We start from the raw sequence: 10702 nt of genomic DNA, 5'->3' as shown, positions 1-10702 counted from the left end.
TTCCCCAGTTTAGCTTCCATGCACCTGAAAATTTCTGGCATCTTCACTCAGGAGGAAGGTTAAAATTAAGGTAATTATCTCTCCTGCCCCCGCTTAAACTTCCTTCACCGATTGAGTTCCTATTTTTACTAATGGCATTATCAAAAAAGGCAAGAAGGTAAGAATCTCTGAGTCATCTTTAGTTCCACTCTCACTCTCAACCCATATTCTTCTTGCTAAACTTTATTGATGTCACTTGCGAAATATTTTGAGGAGCCTGGGTACCCTCTCCATTCATGCCCATTACCCTATCAAATTTTTATTTAGTGCCTAGAAAATATAACCCACTCAACACTAACATTCCTGACTCTAATTTCTTCTTAATAGACTGCTCCTGTTGCTTAAAAAGGGTGGGAGGAGTTCCCTCCTGGCTCAGCTGGTTAAGGATCCAGCGTCACTGCTGTGGCTTTGGTTACAGCTGTGGCACGGTTTCCATCCCTGGCCTGGAAACTTGCTTATACTGCTAGTGCCGCCAAAAAAAAAAAAAAAAAAAGAAGTACATGGAAACTATACTCCCCATTAACAGAGGTTTATTGGAGTTGATGATAATTCCATAGACACTAAGATGAAGAGAAATGATCTAAATCAGTGTTCTTAAATTTGAGTGTGACTCAGAATCACCTGGGGAGCTTGCAAAAATAGATTTCTGCGGTTCATCCTCAGTTTCTGATTCAGTAGGTCTGGGCAGGACAGGAGAATCTGCATTTCTAATAAGTTCCAGGTGATGTTGCTGCTCTGACCTGAAGTCACACTTGAGAACCACTGATTTAGGGGAATGATCAGGAAAAGAAAGATCAAGCTTTGAGCCATTCATTTTCTAGTAAACATTAAGAATATCTGTTACTTGGAGTTCCTGTCATGGTTCACTGGTTCATGAACCCAACTAGCATCCATGAGGACACGGGTTCAATCCCTGGCCTCACTCAGTGGGTTAAGGATCCGGCGTTGCCGTGAGCTGGGGTATAGGTCGAAGATGTGGCTTGGATGCCAGATTGCTGAGGCTGTGGTGTAGGCTGGCTGCCACAGCTCTGATTTGACCCCTAGCCTGGGAACCTCCATATGCCTCCTGTGTGGCCCTGAAAAAAAAAAAAAGAATATTTGTTACTATAAAGGTTTCTTGACATTTTGTAGCATATGTCATTTTTAATCTACTTTAATCCCTTTTCCATTTCCCTGTAACACTCATATCCAAGCCCTTTGAAACTTTAGAAAGACTCTCACTTAGTACAAACATCTATTGAGAGCTAATTTAGATGATGTAGGAGCTATGGACAAAGTACTATTTTACATGGTGTCTAGGGGCCCTTTCGAGTTGAAGACTTTGGAGCTGGATCTTGAAGAATGAGTAGGGCAAAGGCATTGAGTGAGCCCTGAAACACTTGTTTGTTGAGGCTCCTTGTTTTTTTTAAAAGCAAAGAAAACGAATGTTCTTACAAAAGTTATGGTCACTTTAAACAGTTTACATTAACAAATTAACACTTTCAAACCCTTATGGAAGGACTCAAGGTATAACTCATGCGGTGATAATGACGACTTTTACACGTGGGGCCCTTTATGAAAGAGAAATGTCTTGCTTGTGGGCCAGTGAAGATCTGAGTTAATTTCCTGGACTGGAAAATGTACAGGCTATGAAACTATATGCTAATAGCGGGAGAGGGGAGAGAAAAACTGGATGTGGAAGAAACACTATGTGAAATCAGTAAGTATCCCTAGAATTCCTCTGGTCTTTTCTGGGAGTGTCCTGGACTTTGTTTGGACTCTGTTGTCTCTGCCTTTGCTCTTGTTTTCTCTTCTCCCTGGAAACTCTGCTGGCCAATCCCTGCTTACTTAATCTCCAAGAAGTCCCTGAACTCTGTAAACTAGTTCTGATTACCGAAATCACATTTTTCCCCAAGGACATGTTTGAACTCTTCTTTCTCACCACACTTAAGACATTTCAGTTCTGTCACTTAATGAGCAGTTCCTATTTCTGCTTTGCATTGTAGTTAATTGTGTGTCTTCTCTAAGTAGGTTGTCTTTTTCCTTAAATGAACATTTCATTTTACTTTTTATCTTTTGGGGAGGCACTTTTACAATGACGCATTTCAGATTTTTTTATGTGTCTTTTCAAAATCTCCTATGCTGGAGTTCCCCTGTGGCACAGTGGTTTAAGATTTGGCATTGTCACTACAGCCACTCAGGTCATTGCTGTGGTGTGGGTCATATCCCTGGCCTAGGAATTTTCACATGCCGCAGGCACGGCTGAAAAAAATAGGGTGATTACAAAAGGCTTCACTGAGAGGGATGGTTGAGTAAATATCTGAAAGAGATGAGTGAGCCAACTGACTACCTGGGGAAAGAGCTTTCCAGAAAGAGGGAAAAGCAAGTCCAAAGGCCCTCAGGCCAGAGTGGCTGAAGCAGGGTACTGAGTGGAAGAGTAGTTGGAGATGAGGTGAGAGAAATAAAGAAGTTTGAATAGGTTTACAGATGGGATTCACATAGGAATTACGGTATTCAGAAAGGCTCCTTGAAAGGGCCATCTCCTGGATGGATCTGGAGTGGAAATAGGAAAAGCAGAGATTAAGTGCTCAACCAATTTAATTTGTACTCATAATAGGATCACTCTGAATGGGAAGACCCAAAAATCACAGAATAATCAGTGCACAGTGCTTAAAGCTAATTAAGTGATTAGTCTTCATTTTAGTTTGTGGTGATTAAGAGTGAAAAATTGAGCCTTCCTTCAACTTGTCAAAACTGAATTCCCTACCATCAGTAAAGTATATTGATTAAATTTTTTTTCTAATTCATAAAGTGCTATTGACTCTTTATATTAAGGAAATAGGGGTTCGATTGGTGTGGTGGGCAGCAAGGGTTCTGGAGTCTTTTTATTTTGCTTTATGTCACAAGAACAGATGCTCCGGAGTTCCCATCATGGCTCAGTGGTTAATGAATCCGACTAGGAACCAGGAGGTTGTGGGTTTGATCCCTGGCCTTGCTCAGTCGGTTGAGGATCTGGCAGTGAGGATCTGGCATTGCCGTGAGCTGTGGTGTAGGTTGCAGGCGTGGCTTGGATCCTGCGTTGCTGTGGCTCTGGCGTAGGCCAGCGGCTACAGCTCCGATTAGACCCCTAGCCTGGGAACCTCCATATGCCGTGGAAGCGGGCCAAGAAATGGCAAAAAGACAAAAAAAAAAAAAAAAAGAACAGATGCTCCACAAAAGTTACTTTTGTGTGTTTCTAGAGTCTAGAACCCTGCCTGGCACATAGTAGGCTTAAGGTTGTCAGGTATAGCAAATTAAAACCCAATTTGCCCAATTAAATATGAGCATCAACCACAAATAGTTTTTTTACTATAAACATGTACCAGGCAGTATTTGGGGCACACCTACATATTACATATTTTTTATCTGAAGTTTATATTTAACTGGGTGCCCTGTATTTTATCTGGTGACCCTAGGATATTTTAAGTCAGTAAATTAACCGCTGACTTAATTGACTGAAAGCCTCCTTTCACCTGTGAAATGGGGCTGACAGAGACGCCCCTGGGCTCGATGGGAGGAGTAAATGAAGCGCCTGGCACTCATCGAGCCCTCAATTTACTTGATTGCTCGGGTACCATCTGACGAGGGGAAAACCCTCCCATTTTTAAACATACAAAGGATAAGAAGGCTTTCTGGCTAAAGGTTCCCAGGCCTGGCCTAGGTTGCCCACACCTGCAGGTACGGCCAGCCTCTTCCGGGTCAGGTGACCACGCGTGGTCACGTGACCTGGCCCGAGAGCGGGCGGTCGAAGGCGGAAGTGGGAGAGGAGTTGGGCTCCGCTTCTGTGGTCCCGTCAGGTAGCGAGCGCCGGCGCGGGGCAGCGCGGCGGGCAGGCTGGCGGGGGCGCGGGGCTGGCCTGGGGCAGCGGGCAGCGGGCAGCGCGGGGTGGGCCAGGGGCGGCGCGGCCCGGGCGCCGGGGGGCGGTGGCTTCCTGTGGGAGGGGCCTGGCGCGGCGGTTCCGGCCTCCGAGGAGGGGTGTCCCGGCTCCCGCCCGAGCGGGGTGGGCGCGCTGCGGGCGGTGCGGGGGCAGCTCCGAGGTGGGCGCTAAGGCACGCTTAAGTGCGGTGGCCAGCAAGTCCTCCTGGAAGGGACAAGCATCTTAGGTGCCAGGGATGAAGAGGAGTGACCTTTGTGGCGGGATCGGGACAGGAGGAAGGGGCAACTTGGGACTGAGCTAGAATGGGTCGCCTGAGAATTGGCGAACGACATGGAAGGAAAGAAGGAAAAATCAGGAGGAGGATGCTGCCTGAACCGCGCTTGAGCGCCTCTTCCTTCTTTCCTCTTTGGCAATGATTGGTACCCGAGACTTTGATTTTGGTCCCATTCAGTTTCTAAACTTCAGAAGGGATCAGAGAATCTTGATCATTTTGCTTTCGTCACGCCCACTTAGTCCTGCTTGGGTAGGGTTTCTCCTTCTTGAGAACCTAGCCTTTCAGATCATCTTTCTTTGAAATTTCCACAGATCAGATCAACTTCTGGGCTTAAGAAAAGAGCGTGGGCACTTTGCTCTGGCTGTAAAATGGCTTTTAGCTTAAACTGTTGAGCACGGTCCAATCCCAGCATTACCTCACCTAACAGCGACTGCAGTAACCTTGGCCGGTATCTACCTACCCTGCTTTATGACTTTTTCTTTCTTGAGTTTAAATTATTCAGTTTCCTTTGCCATGTGACTGCTTATCTTGACAAACTGTAACTAGGTAGCATGACTGAAAGGTCTGTGTTGTGTTCCATAGAACTGTGACCTGGATCATGATTTTGAGATTAAATACCTGTGTTAAGGCTGTTCACCCGCTTTTTCTTGTGTTTACTAACATTTGCAAAAGTGGAATGCATTTCATGGATGTGATGTAATAGAAGTGAATGTTCAAACTGGACAGTCCCAGGAGCTGGAGTTGTTTTGGGTTCCAAGTAGGAAAAAAAAAAAAAGTACCTTGCTAATGTATTTTGAGTTCAAGTTTTTAGAATGTTTGACAAACATTTAAAAATTGATTTCTGTGACAGCCCTGGGAGTTAGATTAGGAAGATGTTTATTCTCATTTCACAGTGAACAAACAGATCTCAGAAGACTGGATTTTGTTGACAATTTTTTTGTGTTTTCTTGTCTGCTGTTCTCTTTCTTTCTGATAGACTGCAAATTCCTCAAAGGGCGGGGTTTATATCTTATTTGGCTTATTTGGCAACTAGCCTGGAGCCAGGTGTGCTATGGGCACTTGGTAAGTTTTTGGTGAATAAATGAATTTATAAAGGTCACAGACCTGTAAGTGGAGAAGAGATTTGAATCTGAGTCCTGCCTCTTCTTCTTGGTAAATGAGCTTGCCATTTTGTTGTTTGGTCTATAAGAAAATGATAGGTGTGGGGTTGGGTTGGCTTGGGTTGGCTTCTCAATCTCTTATTTAGTGACTACTTTCCCATAGTAAAAAAAGCTTATGGGAGTTCCCTGGTGGCTCAGCAGATTAAGGATCTGGCATTGTTACTGCTATGGCTGGAGTCACTGCTGTGACATGGGTTTGATCCTTGGCCCTCAAACTTCCACATCCACCTCCCCCCCAAAAAAAAGAAAAAAGAGCTTATTCAATCTTCATTATGATCCTCTGAAGGTTGAAATTGTCCCTATTCTGCAGTTGAAGAAACTGAGGCTTAGTGAAGTCCTTGTTTGAGAATCTAGAAGTCGTGAATGACTGAGCAGGGACTCATGCCCAGGCCTTTTATCCTTGGACCTATTCTTTTCCATTTTTAGATTCAATGTAAAGTTTCAAAAAAATGTTTTTTTCAAGTGTGCAAAGGATGACATTTTAAGGGGAAAATAGTACAGGTTATATCAATAATTGTGAATATGGAGTGTAACTAAAGTTTAGAAAATCCTGTGCTATACCATAGCTGCCTCTTTATTTTTTCATTCGGTGGCTATTTATACGCACGAACTCTCTGCCAGGCATTGTTCTAGAGTTTTCATTGTTCAGATCCGTAGTCACTAGACACATGGGGCTGCCAAGTACAGGAGATAGGCTATGACTATACAGTACATGCCAGATTTTGGAAGACATAGTACAGAAAAATAAAGGTAAAATTTCTCATTAATTTTTAAAAAGATTATATAAATGACCTTATAAATGTAATGTACTTATATGCTATAAATGGTAGCATTAAAGTTTATTGCCCTAAGTACAACAGAATTGAAATTTCCTTTGTTTAGTTTTTATTTTTATTTTTTTTTGTCTTTTTGCCATTTCTCGGGCCGCTCTCGAGGCATATGAAGGTTCCCAGGCTAGGGGTCTAATCGGAGCTGTAGCCACCGGCCTACACCAGAGCCACAGCAACGCGGGATCCGAGCCACGTCTGCAACCTACACCACAGCTCACGGCAACGCTGGATCATTAACCCACTGAGCAAGGGCAGGGACCGAACCCACAACCTCATGGTTCCTAGTTGGATTCGTTAACCACTGCGCCACGACAGGAACTCCCCCCCCCCCTTTTTTTTTTTTTGAGTTTAGTTTTTAAAATATTTCCTAGAGGTGTTCCTGTTGCAGTGCAGCAGAAACAAATCTGACTAGGAACTGTGAGGTTGCGGGTTCGATTCCTGGCCCCGATCAGTGGGTTAAGGATCTGGCATTGCTGTGGCTGTGGCTGTGGCTGTGACTGTGGTGTAGGCCAGCAGCTGTAGCTCTGATTTGACCCCTAGCCTGGGAACCTCCATATGCCACAGGTGCGGCCCTAAAAAGCAAATAATAATAATAATAATAATTCCTAGGAAATTAAAGATTATGTTGGACAGTGCTATTCAAAGCACCAGGAGTGTAGTACCCAAGGAAGGTGAAAATCCCTGCCTTTGTGGATTTTAAATTTTAGTGGGTAAAGGCAGAAGAAACAAAATAACTGAGTAGAGTGCACCTTATGTTGTAAATGAAGGAGGGAGGCAGGCCGTGAAGTATTGGCTGGCGCTGCACTTTGAAACAGGGTCCTTAGAAAGTCTTGCTGAGCGGGAGATGGTTGAGTGAAGATCTGAAGGAAGAAGGCGTGTGGCTAAATGGGGACCTAGCGGTCCAGGCAGAGGAAGCAGCAAGCTCAACAGCCCTCTGGCAAGTTGGTGGAGGCCAGTGGTTGGTGGCTGGAGGGTGTGAGTAAGGGGTGACGGAGAGGAAGAAGTCACAGAGGTACTGGGGGAAGAGAAAAGATGGGCTGGTGGGGGCCTTGCAGGCCCTTGTGAGGCTGTTGATTTTCACTGAGTTGGGGCCGTTGGAGGGTTTCGAGCCGCAGAATGGACACGTGTCATCCTGCAGCAGGGAGACAGGATCAGAGGTTGCTGCCACCGTCCAAGGGAAGGATGGGCCGGGTGGTAGTGATGGAGGGGGCGGAAATGATCAGACCTGGGTATATTTTGAAGTACAGCCAGCAGGGTGGGTGGAGGTGGGATGTACGAGGAAAGAAGTCACTGTGACTCCAGAGTCTTGGGTGGGAACCCCTGGAAGAATGGAATTGCCTTTCATTGAAATGGGGCGAGTGTAAGAGGACCAGGGCACGGTTTTGTGCCCAGTGACTGTAAAATGCCCAGCAGAAATCCAGGCGAGGGTGTCATGGGCACTCAGAGAGGGAAGTCTGGAGCCCGGCCGGGGCTGGACGTGTACACGTGGAAGGGATCAGCATGAGGATGGAATAGAGAGTCAAGAGACTGGGCGAGGTCACTTACCGCGTGATGTGGATACAGACCCAAGAGGAGAGCTTCTTGCTGGAAGTTCAATTTTGAGACAAAATCTTAGTTTCTGCCATTACACCAGGAGGCATTTTAAGTGTGGCAAAGCATTGTCGTACATCGCAGGGAACTTGGTTTTCTCTCCTTTTCCCTTTTCATTTAAAGACCCTTTTGAAAACCACAAGCTAATGGGTTTCATTTTGTCCTAAGGAGGCGACTCTTTGAAGCGTGCGTCTTTGTAGTGCTGCCGAAATCAATTTGAGCCCCAGTTTCTGGAATTAGTCGGGCTTTCTGGGTTGGCAACCAATTTAGAGACCTCCGAGAAAGATGGGAAGGAGACAGACAGCCCGAAAGGATGGGTAATGGCTTTTTAATGTTTAAAATATTGGTTCTCCCTAACATGCCAGGCATCCTGCTGTTTTATAGACTAAACAGCGCCTCATGGAGGTGACGTGAGCTACATGAGGTCATGGAGTTAAGACACGGAAAGCCTGGGATTTAAATCTTGGCCTTTTGAGTCCAGATCTGATGCTTCTTTCAGTAACATAGGCAGTCCTGGATGCATGCCCATCAACTTCCCCTGGAATCAAATCAGTGAGCTGCTTTTGAGTGACTTTGAATCGCTTCAGACTATTACACATTGGAATTTCTGAGAGGTAGGGACAAAAGGGAAGACCTTGTTTCTCTTCAAGAGAACCAACTGGAATCTTTTTGAGAAGGCTCTCGTCTCCTGCTCCTGCCTCTCCCCCACCAGCTTGAAAACAGACATTTGGTGATTTACGTCAAGTGGGAATCGTTACTTCTAGGAAAATATCAAATACCAAGAATTAGCAGGCCTGACCTAGGGCAGGTCCTCTTCCTCTGTGTGTCACCCATGCCTTTTGCTTCCTGTTTTGTTGTTCGAACTGCTTCCCAGTCTCTTTTATTCCCAGCTTATAATTCCACTGGGCTTCCAATTCCATGACCGTCATGGTCCCTCCCCCTTGCTGTTTATGGGCTTGGTCTTTGTGTGCATGTTGTTGGGCCAAGTTCAGTTCTGTTTGATTGTTTTTCAATATGGATCTCTGGATTATGGAAGGTAACCCAATGCTGGACAGAGCAAAGGGTCCAAGAAAGAAGCATTCGTGTTGGAAAAAACTGGAAAAGCGTGAGTGTGAGGAAAGGAAGACTGTTTTGAACAGACCCTTCTCATCCACGTCTTTCAAGAAGTGGTTAGAGGATGGATCTGTACTTACAAGTAAGAAACTCAGGAGGAGTTCCCGTCGTGGCACAGTGGAAACGAATCTGACCAGGAACAGTGAGGTTGTGGGTTCGATCCCTGGCCTTGTTCAATGGGTTAAGGATCTGGCGTTGCTATTTCTGTGGCGTAGGCTGGTGGCTACAGCTCCGATTAGACCCCTAGCCTGGGAACCTCTGATCTCCATATGCCTCGGGCACAGCCCTAAAAAGGACAAAAAGACCAAAAAAAAAAAGAGAAAAAGAAAAAGAAACTCGGGAGTTCCCATTGTGGCACAGTGGAAATGAATCTGACCCGTATCCCTGAGGATGCAGATTTGATCCCTGGCCCCACTCAGTGGGTTAAGGAACTGGCATTACCATGAGCTGTGGCATAGGCCAGCAGCTGTAGGTTGGATTTGACCCCTAGCCTGGGAACTTCCGTATGCTGCAGGTGTGCCCCTGAAAAAAAAAAAAAAGAAACTGCCTATTTTTACAGCAGGCTAATTAAAAATAAAGTCTTGGTGCTGGTGGGTTGTTTTTACTCTTCCCTGCCTCATCTGCTACACAGGTCCTTTCGACTCACAATCAGTTGTTGAGTGGTTTCTTGACTCAAAGCTGGGTCAAGGCGTTCCCATGTGGCTTAGTGGAAACGAAGCCTGACTAGTACCTGTGAGAACTCAAGTTTGATCCCTGGCCTTGCTCAGTGGGTTAAGGATTCAGTGTTGCCATGAGCTGTGGTGTAGGGCGCTGATGTGGCTGGGATCTGACGTTGCTGAGGCTGTGGCTCTAATTCAACCCCTAGCCTGGGAATTTCGATGTACCACAGGTGCGGCCCTAAAAAAAAAAAAAAAGCTGGGTCAAGAATTTCAGGAATCTCAGAGCCTAGACTTTCAACATCAAGAAGAACAAGTTTCGCTTGTCGTTAACACTTGAAAAGCACTTAGTATATCCTAGCTGCTTACCTGAACTCATTTATTCCCTAAGATAATCTTCTAAGGTAAGTACCACTGTTAGGTTCATGTCACAGATGAGGAAACTGAAATTTAGAGAGGATAAGTAGCCTGTCCAGTACCACTCAATGGCTAGTGAGTGGTTAAACCTCTGTGTTGCCAAAAGAATGACTGCTCTGAAAGGTTCTGGCTGAAGTTGAATGATAAGAGCAGTCAGGTACTTCAGATATTGCAAGAGCCGTCGCTTGCTAACTCTGACTTGTGGTTGCTTTCTCCTGCCAAAAACTCTTTTGAGTATTTATGCAATGGAGTCTCTCAGAGAAAGATAGCTGAGCTTCCCTTGCTGGGGCCCCCTCGAATTCTGCTGTGTATTTCCAGGGCCTGCCACAGAGTAGGGTCTATGAGCATCTGTAGAAAGACTGACCCTGGCTCAGGACCCTGACCCTGGCTCAGGGAGTAGCAAAGGGACCTGGAAAAGGTAGAGCCAGAAGACAGGCTGCCTTCTTGCTGAAGGGGCCCTCAACCATTGTAGTCTTACCCTGCCTTCAAGAGTCAACCCATCCTCATAATACAGATGTTGAGCTATCTCTTGACTGATGATGGGATAAACAAAATGTGGTCTATCCATACAGTGGAATATACTCAGCTGAAAAAAGGATGAACTGAGGGTACATGCTACAGCGTAGGTGAGTCCTGAAAACATTACGCTTAGTGAAAGAAATCCGATTCAAAAGACTACATGTTGCATGAATCTGTTTATTTGTAATGTCCGGAATAGGCAGGTCCGT

General features: G+C 45.5%; 1 protein-coding gene across 1 annotated transcript in view; it reads left to right on the top strand.

Moving 5' to 3' along the window:
* The first annotated feature begins 3764 nt into the window (after nucleotides 1–3764).
* The window catches only part of WWP2 (WW domain containing E3 ubiquitin protein ligase 2), a 155621-nt gene continuing 148683 nt past the window's right edge, over nucleotides 3765–10702 (top strand). Inside the window, exon 1 of the mRNA XM_047794004.1 lies at nucleotides 3765–3854. The gene's annotated coding sequence lies outside the window, so the exon portion shown is untranslated. The remainder of the gene's footprint in view (nucleotides 3855–10702) is intronic.

Source organism: Phacochoerus africanus, chromosome 8 (assembly GCF_016906955.1).
Source record: "Phacochoerus africanus isolate WHEZ1 chromosome 8, ROS_Pafr_v1, whole genome shotgun sequence".
Taxonomy (NCBI): domain Eukaryota; kingdom Metazoa; phylum Chordata; class Mammalia; order Artiodactyla; family Suidae; genus Phacochoerus; species Phacochoerus africanus.
This window is presented reverse-complemented; position numbering and strand designations above follow the sequence as displayed.